The sequence below is a fragment of the Lithobates pipiens genome, unplaced genomic scaffold, assembly GCF_037356315.1.
Source record: "Lithobates pipiens isolate NorthernLeopardFrog02 unplaced genomic scaffold, aLitPip1_a1.2 Scaffold_18, whole genome shotgun sequence".
NCBI lineage: Eukaryota > Metazoa > Chordata > Amphibia > Anura > Ranidae > Lithobates > Lithobates pipiens.
In genome coordinates this window covers 255693526-255704466 of record NW_027507758.1, presented here as the reverse complement: position 1 = coordinate 255704466, position 10941 = coordinate 255693526, and positions in this window count along the sequence as shown.

Below are 10941 nucleotides of genomic sequence, written 5' to 3'. Positions count from 1 at the left end.
GCCGCCTACCCATGCCCACCTGTGTCGCCTAACCCATGCCCACCTGTGCCACCTATCCATGCCCATCCATGCCAATCCGTGCCAATTTGTGCCACCTATCAGTGCCCATCCGTGTCGCCCATCAGTGCCACCCATCAGTGCCGCCTATCAGTGCCACATATCGGTGTCCATCAATGCCACCTCATCAGTGCCACTTCATTGGTGCCACCTCATCGTGCCCATCAGTGCCGCCTTATCATTGCCCATCAGTGTAACCCCATCAGTGCCCATCAGTGAAGGAGAAAACTTACTTATTTGCAAAGTTTTGAAACTGAAACAAAAAAAAACATTTTTTTTTTCAAAATTTTCGGTATTTTTTTATTTGTTTAGCAAAAAATAAAAACCGCAGAGGTGATCAAATACCACCAAAAGAAAGCTCTATTTGTGGGAAAAAAATGATAAAAATTTCATTTGGGTACAGTGTAGCATGACCGCGCAATTGTCATTCAAAGTGCGACAGTGCTGAAAGCTCAAAATTGGTCTGGGCAGGAAGGTGTTTAAGTGCCCGGTATTGAAGTGGTTAAAATCTTCATTATGCTATTCAAAATAAAAACAAATTCAATTCTGAACCATTTCATTTTCATTGTGGCCCGCGACCAGTTACCAATCACTTACATAGAAACTGCAGTCTGCTTACATAATTTGTAAAAAAAAAATCTTTCCCATTCTGAAACTTCCCTCCAACCACTTTGCATATTATTTTATATATACTATGATTCTGTACTTGCCTGACTGCAGCCATTTTAACTGTGGGCAGCTGAAGCTGCTACCTGTTTACTTCCTGGATTTACACAAACACACAGAGGCACGCCTCGAAAAAAAGGGTTTAATAAAAATGACTAAAAGGCTCCACCCTTGCGATTAGTATTTAAAAAGCAGTTAGCTGAGTATATCAGCAGCTGCTAAACGTTTGTTAGATGCTCACACCACAGAAATTCAATCTGAGTATAGTCCTGTCGTGAGTCCCTCTGAATTATTTTCGCATATGAAAAAAGGGTAGGAGCTGAAAGAGCAGTTCCAAAAAAGCAATTCATCAGGGAGGGACAGACAATCTAACAAAAAGTATAAAGTTTATAATGCAAATTCACTTAGATATACATCAGAACAAAATTGCATTTTAGAAAAATACCCCAAGCATTCCATTAAAATAAGACTTTATCTTCATGCCCAGATTACCACCATACACCACCATACAAAGGCACACCTCCAGCTCTGCAGCCCTGCAGCTTTCATTGGCCCTCTTCTGACTCATTCTCCCTCCCTCCCTGGCAAACTCTCACAAGAGTGAGAGAAAGAGCTGTGCGTGATGCCATAAGCCTAGGCTAATGACCAGACAAGAAACAAGAAGTGGGCTGTATAAGGTATTTACTGTCAAAAAAAGTTCTACTATCCAAAGTTAAAACAACAAGGGCAGAAGATTTAATAGATGGAAAGTTGAAAAAATTCCCGAAGGTCTGCTTTAAGTGGCCCTTGCTCTCCATAAGGTTAAGCACCCCTGATGTAAATTATCTTTATCACGAGAGGAAACGTATCTTACCGAAGCAGGAGACATGGAATACAGTCCTGTAGAAGTATAAAAGGATCCACAGGCAAGGAGTGGCCAGAAAAACTGGCCTAAGGGTACAGTGCCTTAAAAGTATTTATACCCCTTGACATTTTCCACATTTTGTCATGTTACAACCAAAAGCAAAGTTTTATTTTATTTGGGATTTTATGTGACAGACCAACACAAAGTGGCACATAATTGTGAAGGGGAAAGAAAATTATAAATGGTTTTAAATTTTTTTTTACAAATAAATATATGCATTTTTATTCAACCCCCCTGAGTCAATACTTTGTAGAACCACCTTTTGCTGCAATTACAGGTGCAAGTCTTTTTGGGGATGTCTCTACCAGCTTTGCACTTCTAGAGAGTGACATTTTTGCCCATTCTTCTTTGCAAAATAGCTCAAGCTTCATCAGGTTCAGGTTCAGCATCCGTGAACATCAATTTTCAAGTCTTGCCACAGATTCTCAATTGGATTTAGTTCTGGACTTTGACTGGGCCATACTAACACATGAATATGCTTTGATCTATACCGGGGATATGCAATTAGCGGACCTCCAGCTGTTGCAGAACTACAAGTCCCATGAGGCATAGCAAGACTCTGACAGCCACAAGCATGACACCCAGAGGCAGAGGCATGATGGGACTTGTAGTTTTGCAACAGCTGGAGGTCCGCTAATTGCATATCCCTGATCTATACCATTCCATTGTAGCTCTGGCTGTATGTTTAGGGTTGTTGTTCTGCTGGAAGGTGAACCTCTGCCTCAGTCTCAAGTCTTTTGCAGACTCTAACAGGTTGAAAATAAGCATCCCCATAACACGATGCTGCCACCACCATGTTTCATGGTGGGGATGGTGTGTTCAGGGTGATGTGCGGTGTTAATTTTCCACCACATGTAGCATTTTACTTTTAGGCCAAAAAGTTACATTTTGGTCTCATCTGACCAGAGCACCTTCTTCCACATGTTTGCTGTGTTCCCAATATGGCTTCTCGCAAACTGTAAGCAGGACTTCTTATGGCTTTCTTTCAACAATGGATTTCTTCTTGCCACTCTTCCATTAAGGCCAAATTTGTGGAGTGCACAACTATAGGTTGTCCTGTGGACAGATTCTCCCACCTGAGCTGTGGATCTCTGACGCTCCTCCAGAGTTACCATGGACCTATTGGCTGCTTTTCTCATTAATGCTGTCCTTGCCTGGCCTGTCAGTTTAGGCGGATGGCCATGTCTTTGTAGGTTTGTAGTTGTGCCATACTCTTTCCATTTTCGCATGATGGATTGAACAGTGCTCTGTGAGATGTTCAGCTTGGGATATTTTATTGATAACCTAACCCTACTTTAAACTTCTCCATAGCGTTATCCCTGACTGGTCTGGTGTGTTCCTTGTCCTTCTTGATGCTGTTTGCTCACTAAGGCTCTCTAACAAACCTCCGAGGGCTTCACAGAACAGTTGTATTTATACTGAGATTGAAGTACACACAGGTGGACTCTATTTACTTATTAGGTGACTTCTGAAGGTATTTGGTTTGACTAGATTTTAGTTACGGTATCAGAGTAAAGGGGCTGAATACAAATGCACGCCACACTTTTCAGATATTTATTTGTAAAAATTTTGAAAACCATTCATCATTTTCCTTCCACTTCACAATTATGTGCCACTTTGTGTTGGTCTATCACATAAAATCCCAATAAAATACATTTACATTTTTGGTTGTAACATGACAAAATGTGGAAAGTTTAAAGGGTATGAATACTTTTTCAAGGCACTGTATGTAAATGTTGCAGAAGGCCAAGACCTTTGTATTAGGTGAGTAAGAAGCTGGGAAGGAGAAAGGTAGGATGCTAGGCTGGCAGGATATATGTACTTTGTATGAATGTTGGGCATCTGCTTAGAACTCTAGGCAGCATGATGTTCAATAAATGGGTCCCAGGATTCCTGTTTTATGATTCAATGTCTTTTCATATCAACCAATTATTTTTATGAAGTTCATCACACATAACTGTCATTTAGAAATCCGAGTAACACTGGTGACACCAGATAGCATAGCTGACTGAATGCTGGTTGTTTTCTAGCTTCCCACTGACTCACAATCACCATCTGCTGGCTGTAAAGGGATAAAGGGATAAAGGGATCAATTTAATATATGTATGGGCAATATTGTATAGTTACATGGCTAAAACGGTTTGAAAAAACATTGATATTTTACTCCTAAACATAATACAAAAACAAATAAAATACATGTAAAAAAATGATTTATTGCTTTTAACCACTTCAATACAGGGCACCTTCCTTCCCAGCCCAATTTTCAGCTTTCATCGCTCTCGCACTTTCAATGACAATTGCGCGGTCATGCTACACTGTACCCAAATGAAATTTTTATCATTTTGTTCGCACAAATAGAGCTTTATTTTGGTGGTATTTATTCACGACTCTGGTTTTTATTTTTTGCGATATAAGCGCAAAAATAGCAGAAATTTGGAAAAAAAACAATATTTTCTTTTTTCTATTTTAAAAGAAATCCAATAAAATCGAATTTTGTCATAAATTTAAACCAAAATGTACCGTATATACTCGAGTATAGGCCGACCCGAATATAAGCCGAGGCCCCCAATTTACCCCCAAAAAAACTGGCAAACTTATTGACTCGTGTATAAGCCGAGGGTGAGACATGGCTGTCCATCCCTGTGTGTGTGTCCGTCCATCCCTGTGTGTCCGTCCATCCCTGTGTGTCCGTCCATCCCTGTGTGTCCGTCCATCCATCCCTGTGTGTGTGTGTGTCCATCCATCCATCCATCCCTGTGTGTGTGTGTCTCCATCCATCCATCCATCCATCCCTGTGTGTGTGTGTCTCCATCCATCCGTGTGTGTGTGTGTGTGTGTGTGTGTGTGTGTGTGTGTGTGTGTGTGTGTGTGTGTGTCCAGCCTACCTGTGTCCCGAGCCTTTGTCCCGAGCCTCCGTCCTGTGCCTTGCCTCCTTGCCTCCGTCCCGTGCCGTGCCTTGCCGCCGTGCCTTGCCTCCGTCCCGTGTCGTGCCTTGCCTTGCCTCCGTCCCGTCCCGTCCCGTGCCGTGCCTTGCCTTGCCTCCGTCCCGTGCCCTCTTCGTCGGCGCCTCGGCGGCCATTGTAAAATTCAAAAGCCTCCGCCTTCGCCTGTGATAGGCGGAACACTGAATTTCCCAGCAGCCTGTGTTCCGCCTATCACGGACATCGTATCATCCTCGTCCGTAGTACGAGGATGATACGATGTCCGTGATAGGCGGAACACAGGCTGCTGGGAAATTCAGTGTTCCGCCTATCACAGGCGAAGGCGGAGCCGGAGGCGCGGCTTTTGAATGATAGAATGGCCGCTGTCTGTCTGCTCGACACGCTGATCGAGCGGGCAGACAGCGATGACTCGAGTATAAGCCGAGGGGGGCACTTTCAGCCTCAAAAAAGAGGCTGAAAATCTCGGCTTATACTCGAGTATATACGGTATATACATGTTTTTGGTAAAAAAAAATTCCGTTAAGTGTATAATAATTGGTTTGTGTGATCACGGACATATGTACACAAATGATCATGTACATATGTGTGCAGGTGATCACGTACATATGTGTGCAGATAATCATTGGAACATGTGATTTTAGTGGAACATATGTGGGGGACATGTGTTTTTTTATTTGGGGACATGTGTGTTTTGGGGACATGTGTGTTGACATGTGTATTGTGGTGACACGTGTGTTTACACTGTAGGTTTATACTAGACTGGTGATCAGTTAGTAAAAAGCTGTAAAAACAGCTCATACTCACTGATCATCAGCCGGCTTCAGCGATCTGCTCTCCTCTCCTCAGCGACGACTTCTGTGTGAGGAGAGGAGAGCCGATTGCCTAGCAACCGGCTGTTTGTTTACATCACATGACAGCCGTGATTGGACACGGCCGTCATGTGATCAGGAGGGCCAATCACAGAGCCCTCCTGCCGATCCGAGATGCGCCGTGTCCGGGTGACATGAGCACATCAGGATCGCACCGCTGTGCGGGCACGCGCGTGCGATCCCCCTCCTTCTGAAGGATGTTCCTGAACGTCCTCTCAGAAGTAGAGAGCTCCCACCCGGGCGTATATGTACATTGGCCGGGTGGGAAGTGGTTAAATACAAAAGTAACAGTTAAAAAAAAAAGTGTTACACTGGTTTCATTTACAAGTAATTGGACCACAAGCACATAATACAAATGTTAGGTATCCCCACACGATAAATGTTACAGACAGCAAATCATAACTGGTGGAACCCTCCTTTCTCATATCATTATCAGTACTTGTGTCCTCTGGATTTCAAAAAGGGAGGTAAGTGTTACATAGTAGGTGAGGTTGAAAAAAGACACAAGTCCATCAAGTTCAACCTAAAATTCCCCCCACAATTCCCAGACCAACCCCCAATCCTGATTAGCTAAAGACATTTGTCACCGCCCTTGATGTGTATGTTTCCGGCTGGCTGACATCTTCAGACAGTTGGCTGCCAGGTCTCGACCGCCTGCTGCTTTCATTGGCCAGGAGGAGATGATGTCACTCCAGTGAGACTCCAGTCAGATTTGGCATTGCTGAATTTGTACAGTGAGCTTTAATTTCATTAAATATTTTTTTTTATTAATAATTTATTGAAATGACAAAGTATGTAATCATACCACACTATTAAAGAATAAACCCAATACCCTTCAACACTCAATTAACATAGACAACGTTATCAGATTTTATTTTTTATTTTTTTTTATAATTCAATTTATATTAAAAAGATATGTAAAAAAGAAAAAAATGAAAGAGTAGACTGTATATATACACTTCTATCTTTGCTCTTCTACCTTAAAGAGGAAGTAAACCCTGATGGGTTTATATCCTTTTTGTTTCCCTGCAAAGGTAAAGCATAATGGGTTACTATGCATCGCATAGTAGCCCATTATGTGTCACTTACCTGACACAGGAGCCTGCGATGTCCCCGATTTCCTCGCTGGCTGGAAGTGCCCATCTTCCTTCCGGGGTCGCGGACTCCGGCTCTGTGACTGGCCGGATGTTACGTGATGTTACGCGTGCGCGCGGGAGCTGCCAGTCACGGCATGCCCTTTAATGAAAACGGCACGCCGTGACCCTTCTGAAGTGCGCATGCGCCAAATACATTGGGGCATGCGCAGAAGGAATCCTCATACGGGGAATTGTAAATATCTCCTAAACCATGTAGGTTTAGGAGATATTTACAGCACCTGCAGGTAAGCCTTAATCCAGGCTTACCTGTAGGTGAAAGTGTGTTGTAAGGGTTTACAACTACTTTAAATGCTCTACATTTATTTCCATATACATTATCTTAAAGAGTGTGTGTCCCAGCAGACAGCTCGCAGGGACAGGAAGCGGCATAGACTCCTGTGGGAGTCTATGCCCAGAAGTGGGTACAAATACCTGTCTTTGACAGGTATCTGCACCCCCCTCCCCCCTGAAAGATGTCAATTGTGACACCGGAGGGGGGGAGGTTTCCGATGAGCGAAAGTTCCACTTTAGGGTGGAACCCCGCTTTAATACCTGGTACACCTATACAAGGGCTGAGACTTCACGGCAGTGTTACCTCCTATTATTACAATGCCTACCTAGATCCACTTTTCTCATGTATTTTACGCTTTCCCAAACTCTGGGGAATATTGTTTCCAATCTGCCCATAAATTCTCAAATTTGTCCTGTTGATTTCTGATTTTATGCACCCATCTTTCCGTCTCCATTATTACTTCTACCTCTCTTTTCCATTCCAGCAGTGTAGGACATGTAATATGTTTCCAGTGCCTAGGTATCAGTGTTTTTGCTGCGTTCAGCAAATGTGGGATAACACTTTTTTTTATATGATTTAATAGAAGCTGGCATTCCATGGAATAGAAAATGTAGAGGTGACACGTTATCTGATTTACAAGGACACAGGTACAGACATAAGGATGACTTCTCAGGGGTGCAAGCATCTAATGTATTAATCTTACAGTGTCAGATTCCACCGTAAATAACCTGCTGTGCCACCTTGATGGCAGTTACCCAGGTATATAAATAACACACAAATACCAGCATAAGGCTGCATAGAGTGACTGATACTGCAAGTAAACCCAAGTAAACCTGAACAATATGTGTAATAAATCAGTTAACAAAGTCCATAAGTTTCATAATTTGTCATTCCATAAGTATTATCAATAGTCCGTCAATCAGAGATGTTCAGTTTGCAAGGGTATTGTGTGATAACAGCGATAATCAAGTCATACACTTTTACACTGTGCACTGAAGCACAAATTTACTGCTCACTCTCATGAGAGTTTGCTGGCAGGGGAGGGGCATGGAGAGTGTAGCAGGGCTGTGGGGAGTGAAAGGTAAGCAGAGGACGCCTGCAGAGCTGGATGAGGGCAGAGATAGGAGAAAGTGATGGTTCTATTGCGCAGGCGTGCTGAGCCCCTTCATGCACATAGGCCTTCATATACATGTTATTATAGCAGCCATAGCGGAAGTTCGCTGCTGCTGTGCCGCCGTTCGAACAGGTCTGTCTGAAAAACGTACAGGCAGACATGATCGGACAGCATATGTGAAAGGGGTCTTATATTGACAGTGTGTGGGGACACTGGGCCGGTGATCAGTGTCTAAAAAGATGTAAAAAACAGCTCATACACCCCGATCACCAGCCGGCTGCAGCGATCCGTTCTCTTTCTCCTCACTGACAACTTCCGGGTGATGCAAGCGCATTGGGATCGCGCTGCTGCGTGGGCACATGATCCCTCTGCTTCTTAAGGCTGTTCCTGAACATCCACTCAGAAGGAGGAAGCGCCCACCCGACCGTATATTTGCAGTGGCCGGGTGGGAGGTGGTTAAAAACTGCACTGCAAAGGCAGTAAAATCACATCAAAAATCACATTTTTGCAGTGGATCAGTGTGAAAGTGCCCTAAGCAAAATGGAAGCCATACATGACTGTTTTGCTGACATTGTAATCATGTGATGACCTAGGACCAATTATAGTGATTACAGGATACCCTGGCATTCACTACTACTGGGCAGGGGATCTGCTGAATGAGGGTACTAATGAGCTGGGGATCTGCTGAATGAGAGTACTGATAATCTGGGGATCTGCTGAACGAGGGTACTAATAAACTGGGGATCTGCTGAACGAGGGTACTAATAAGCTGGGGATCTGCTGACCAAGGGTACTAATGAGCAGGGGATCTGCTGAATTAGGGTACTGATAATCTGAGGATCTGCTGAATGAGGGTACTAATAAGCTGGGGTTCTGCTGAACGTGGATACTAATAAGTTGGGGATCTGCTGAACGAGGATCCTAATAAGCTGGGGATCTGCTGAATGAGGGTACTAATAAGCTGGGGATCTGCTGAACGAGGGTACTAATAAGCTGGGGATCTGCTGACCAAGGGTACTAATGAGCAGGGGATCTGCTGAATGAGGGTACTGATAATCTGAGGATCTGCTGAATGAGGGTACTAATAAGCTGGGGTTCTGCTGAACGCGGATACTAATAAGTTGGGGATCTGCTGAACGAGGGTACTAATAAGCTGGGGTTCTGCTGAATGCGGATACTAATAAGTTGGGGATCTGCTGAACGAGGGTACTAATAAGCTGGGGTTCTGCTGAACGTGGATACTAATAAGCTGGGGATCTGCTAAATGAGGGTACTAATAAGCTGGGGATCTGCTGATCGAGGGTACTAATAAGCTGGGGATCTGCTGATCGAGGGTACTAATAAGCTGGGGATCTGCTGAACAAGGGTACTAATGAGCTGGGCATCTGCTTAACAAGGGTACTAATGAGCTGGGCATCTGCTGAACAAGGGTACTAATAAGCTGGGGATCTGCTGAACAAGGGTTTTAATGAGCTGGCGATCTGCTGAATGAGGGTACGAATAATCTGGGGATCTGCTGAATGCGGGTACTAATAAACTGGGGATCTTCTGAACGAGGGTACTATAAGCTGGGGATCTGTTGAACGAGGGTACTAATAAGCTGGGGTTCTGCTGAACGTGGATACTAATAAGCTGGGGATCTGCTGAATGAGGGTACTAATAAGCTGGGAATCTGCTGAACGAGGGTACTAATGAGCTGGGGATCTGCTGGAAGGGGGTACTAATGAGCTGGGCATCTGCTGAACAAGGGTATTAATAAGCTAGGGATTTGCTGAACAAGGGTACTAATGAGCTGGGATCTGCTGAACGCAGGTACAAATAAGCTGGGGATCTGCTGAACGAGGGTACTAATAAGCTGGGGGTTTGCTGAACAAGGGTACTAATAAGCTGGGGATCTGCTGAACAAGGGTACTAATAAGCTGGGGATCTGCTGAACAAGGGTACTAATAAGCTGGGGATCTGTTGAACAAGGGTACTAATAAGCTGGGGATCTGCTGAACAAGGTTACTAATAAGCTGGGGATCTGTTGAACAAGGGTACTAATAAGCTGGGGATCTGCTGAACAAGGGTACTAATAAGCTGGGGATCTGTTGAACAAGGGTACTAATGAGCTGGGGATCTGCTGAATGAGGGTACTAATCTGAGGATCTGCTACTAATAAGCTGGGGATCTGCTGAATGAGGGTACTAATAAGCTGGGGTTCTAGTGGGTCCCTTTAAAACAAACAGAAAATCAACATAAACTGAGTATTTGGCAAGCTTCATTAAAGCTTTATAAAAGCATCACTGAAGAATCATAAAAGCATGTTGAAGCAGTAGGCACTTTAATGACTGTTAAAGGAGAAGTACAGCCAAAGCTCATATGGATCACAGTTCATTCTGCACTCTTGTGATCTGTTTGCAGCTGGCTGAACCCCGCTGACGGCTGATGTCACAGAGCTGGTCTAGGCTTGGGCAAGATCCCAGCCATATGGTTGGGATCCACCTACATGCTGGACCGCCACCCGTTTTAGCCTCTAAGCATGCCTCTGAGAGCCTGAGCCAGATACTCCACAGCCCAGAGCTCCAGTGAGCATGTTTGGGGGGAGGGCAACGCAGAGAGCTCTGAGAACCGAGCGATCGGCAATGTTTGATCACTCGGTTGTCAGCGCTCGAGCCGGCAGGGGACAGATGCTGCGTCAGTCCCATAGTTCCCTTTTAGAGTGGAAGCAAGTGTAAATGAGCCCTTAGTCCATTCAATCCTCCCTGCAGCTCCATAACCAGAGGTGGGGCCCTGGGGCTGGGGAATAGTCACACCCCTGAAGCACTGATCAGGGGTTGCAATGCTTTGTAGGCTCCAATCCTACAAAACAATGAATGGACATTAGTCTTGTTTCCAATATGTACACATGAGCTCCTTTTTTACATAAGGTGGACTGGCAGCTCCGTTGGAATAACTACCAAAGCGGATTCCATTCCTTCA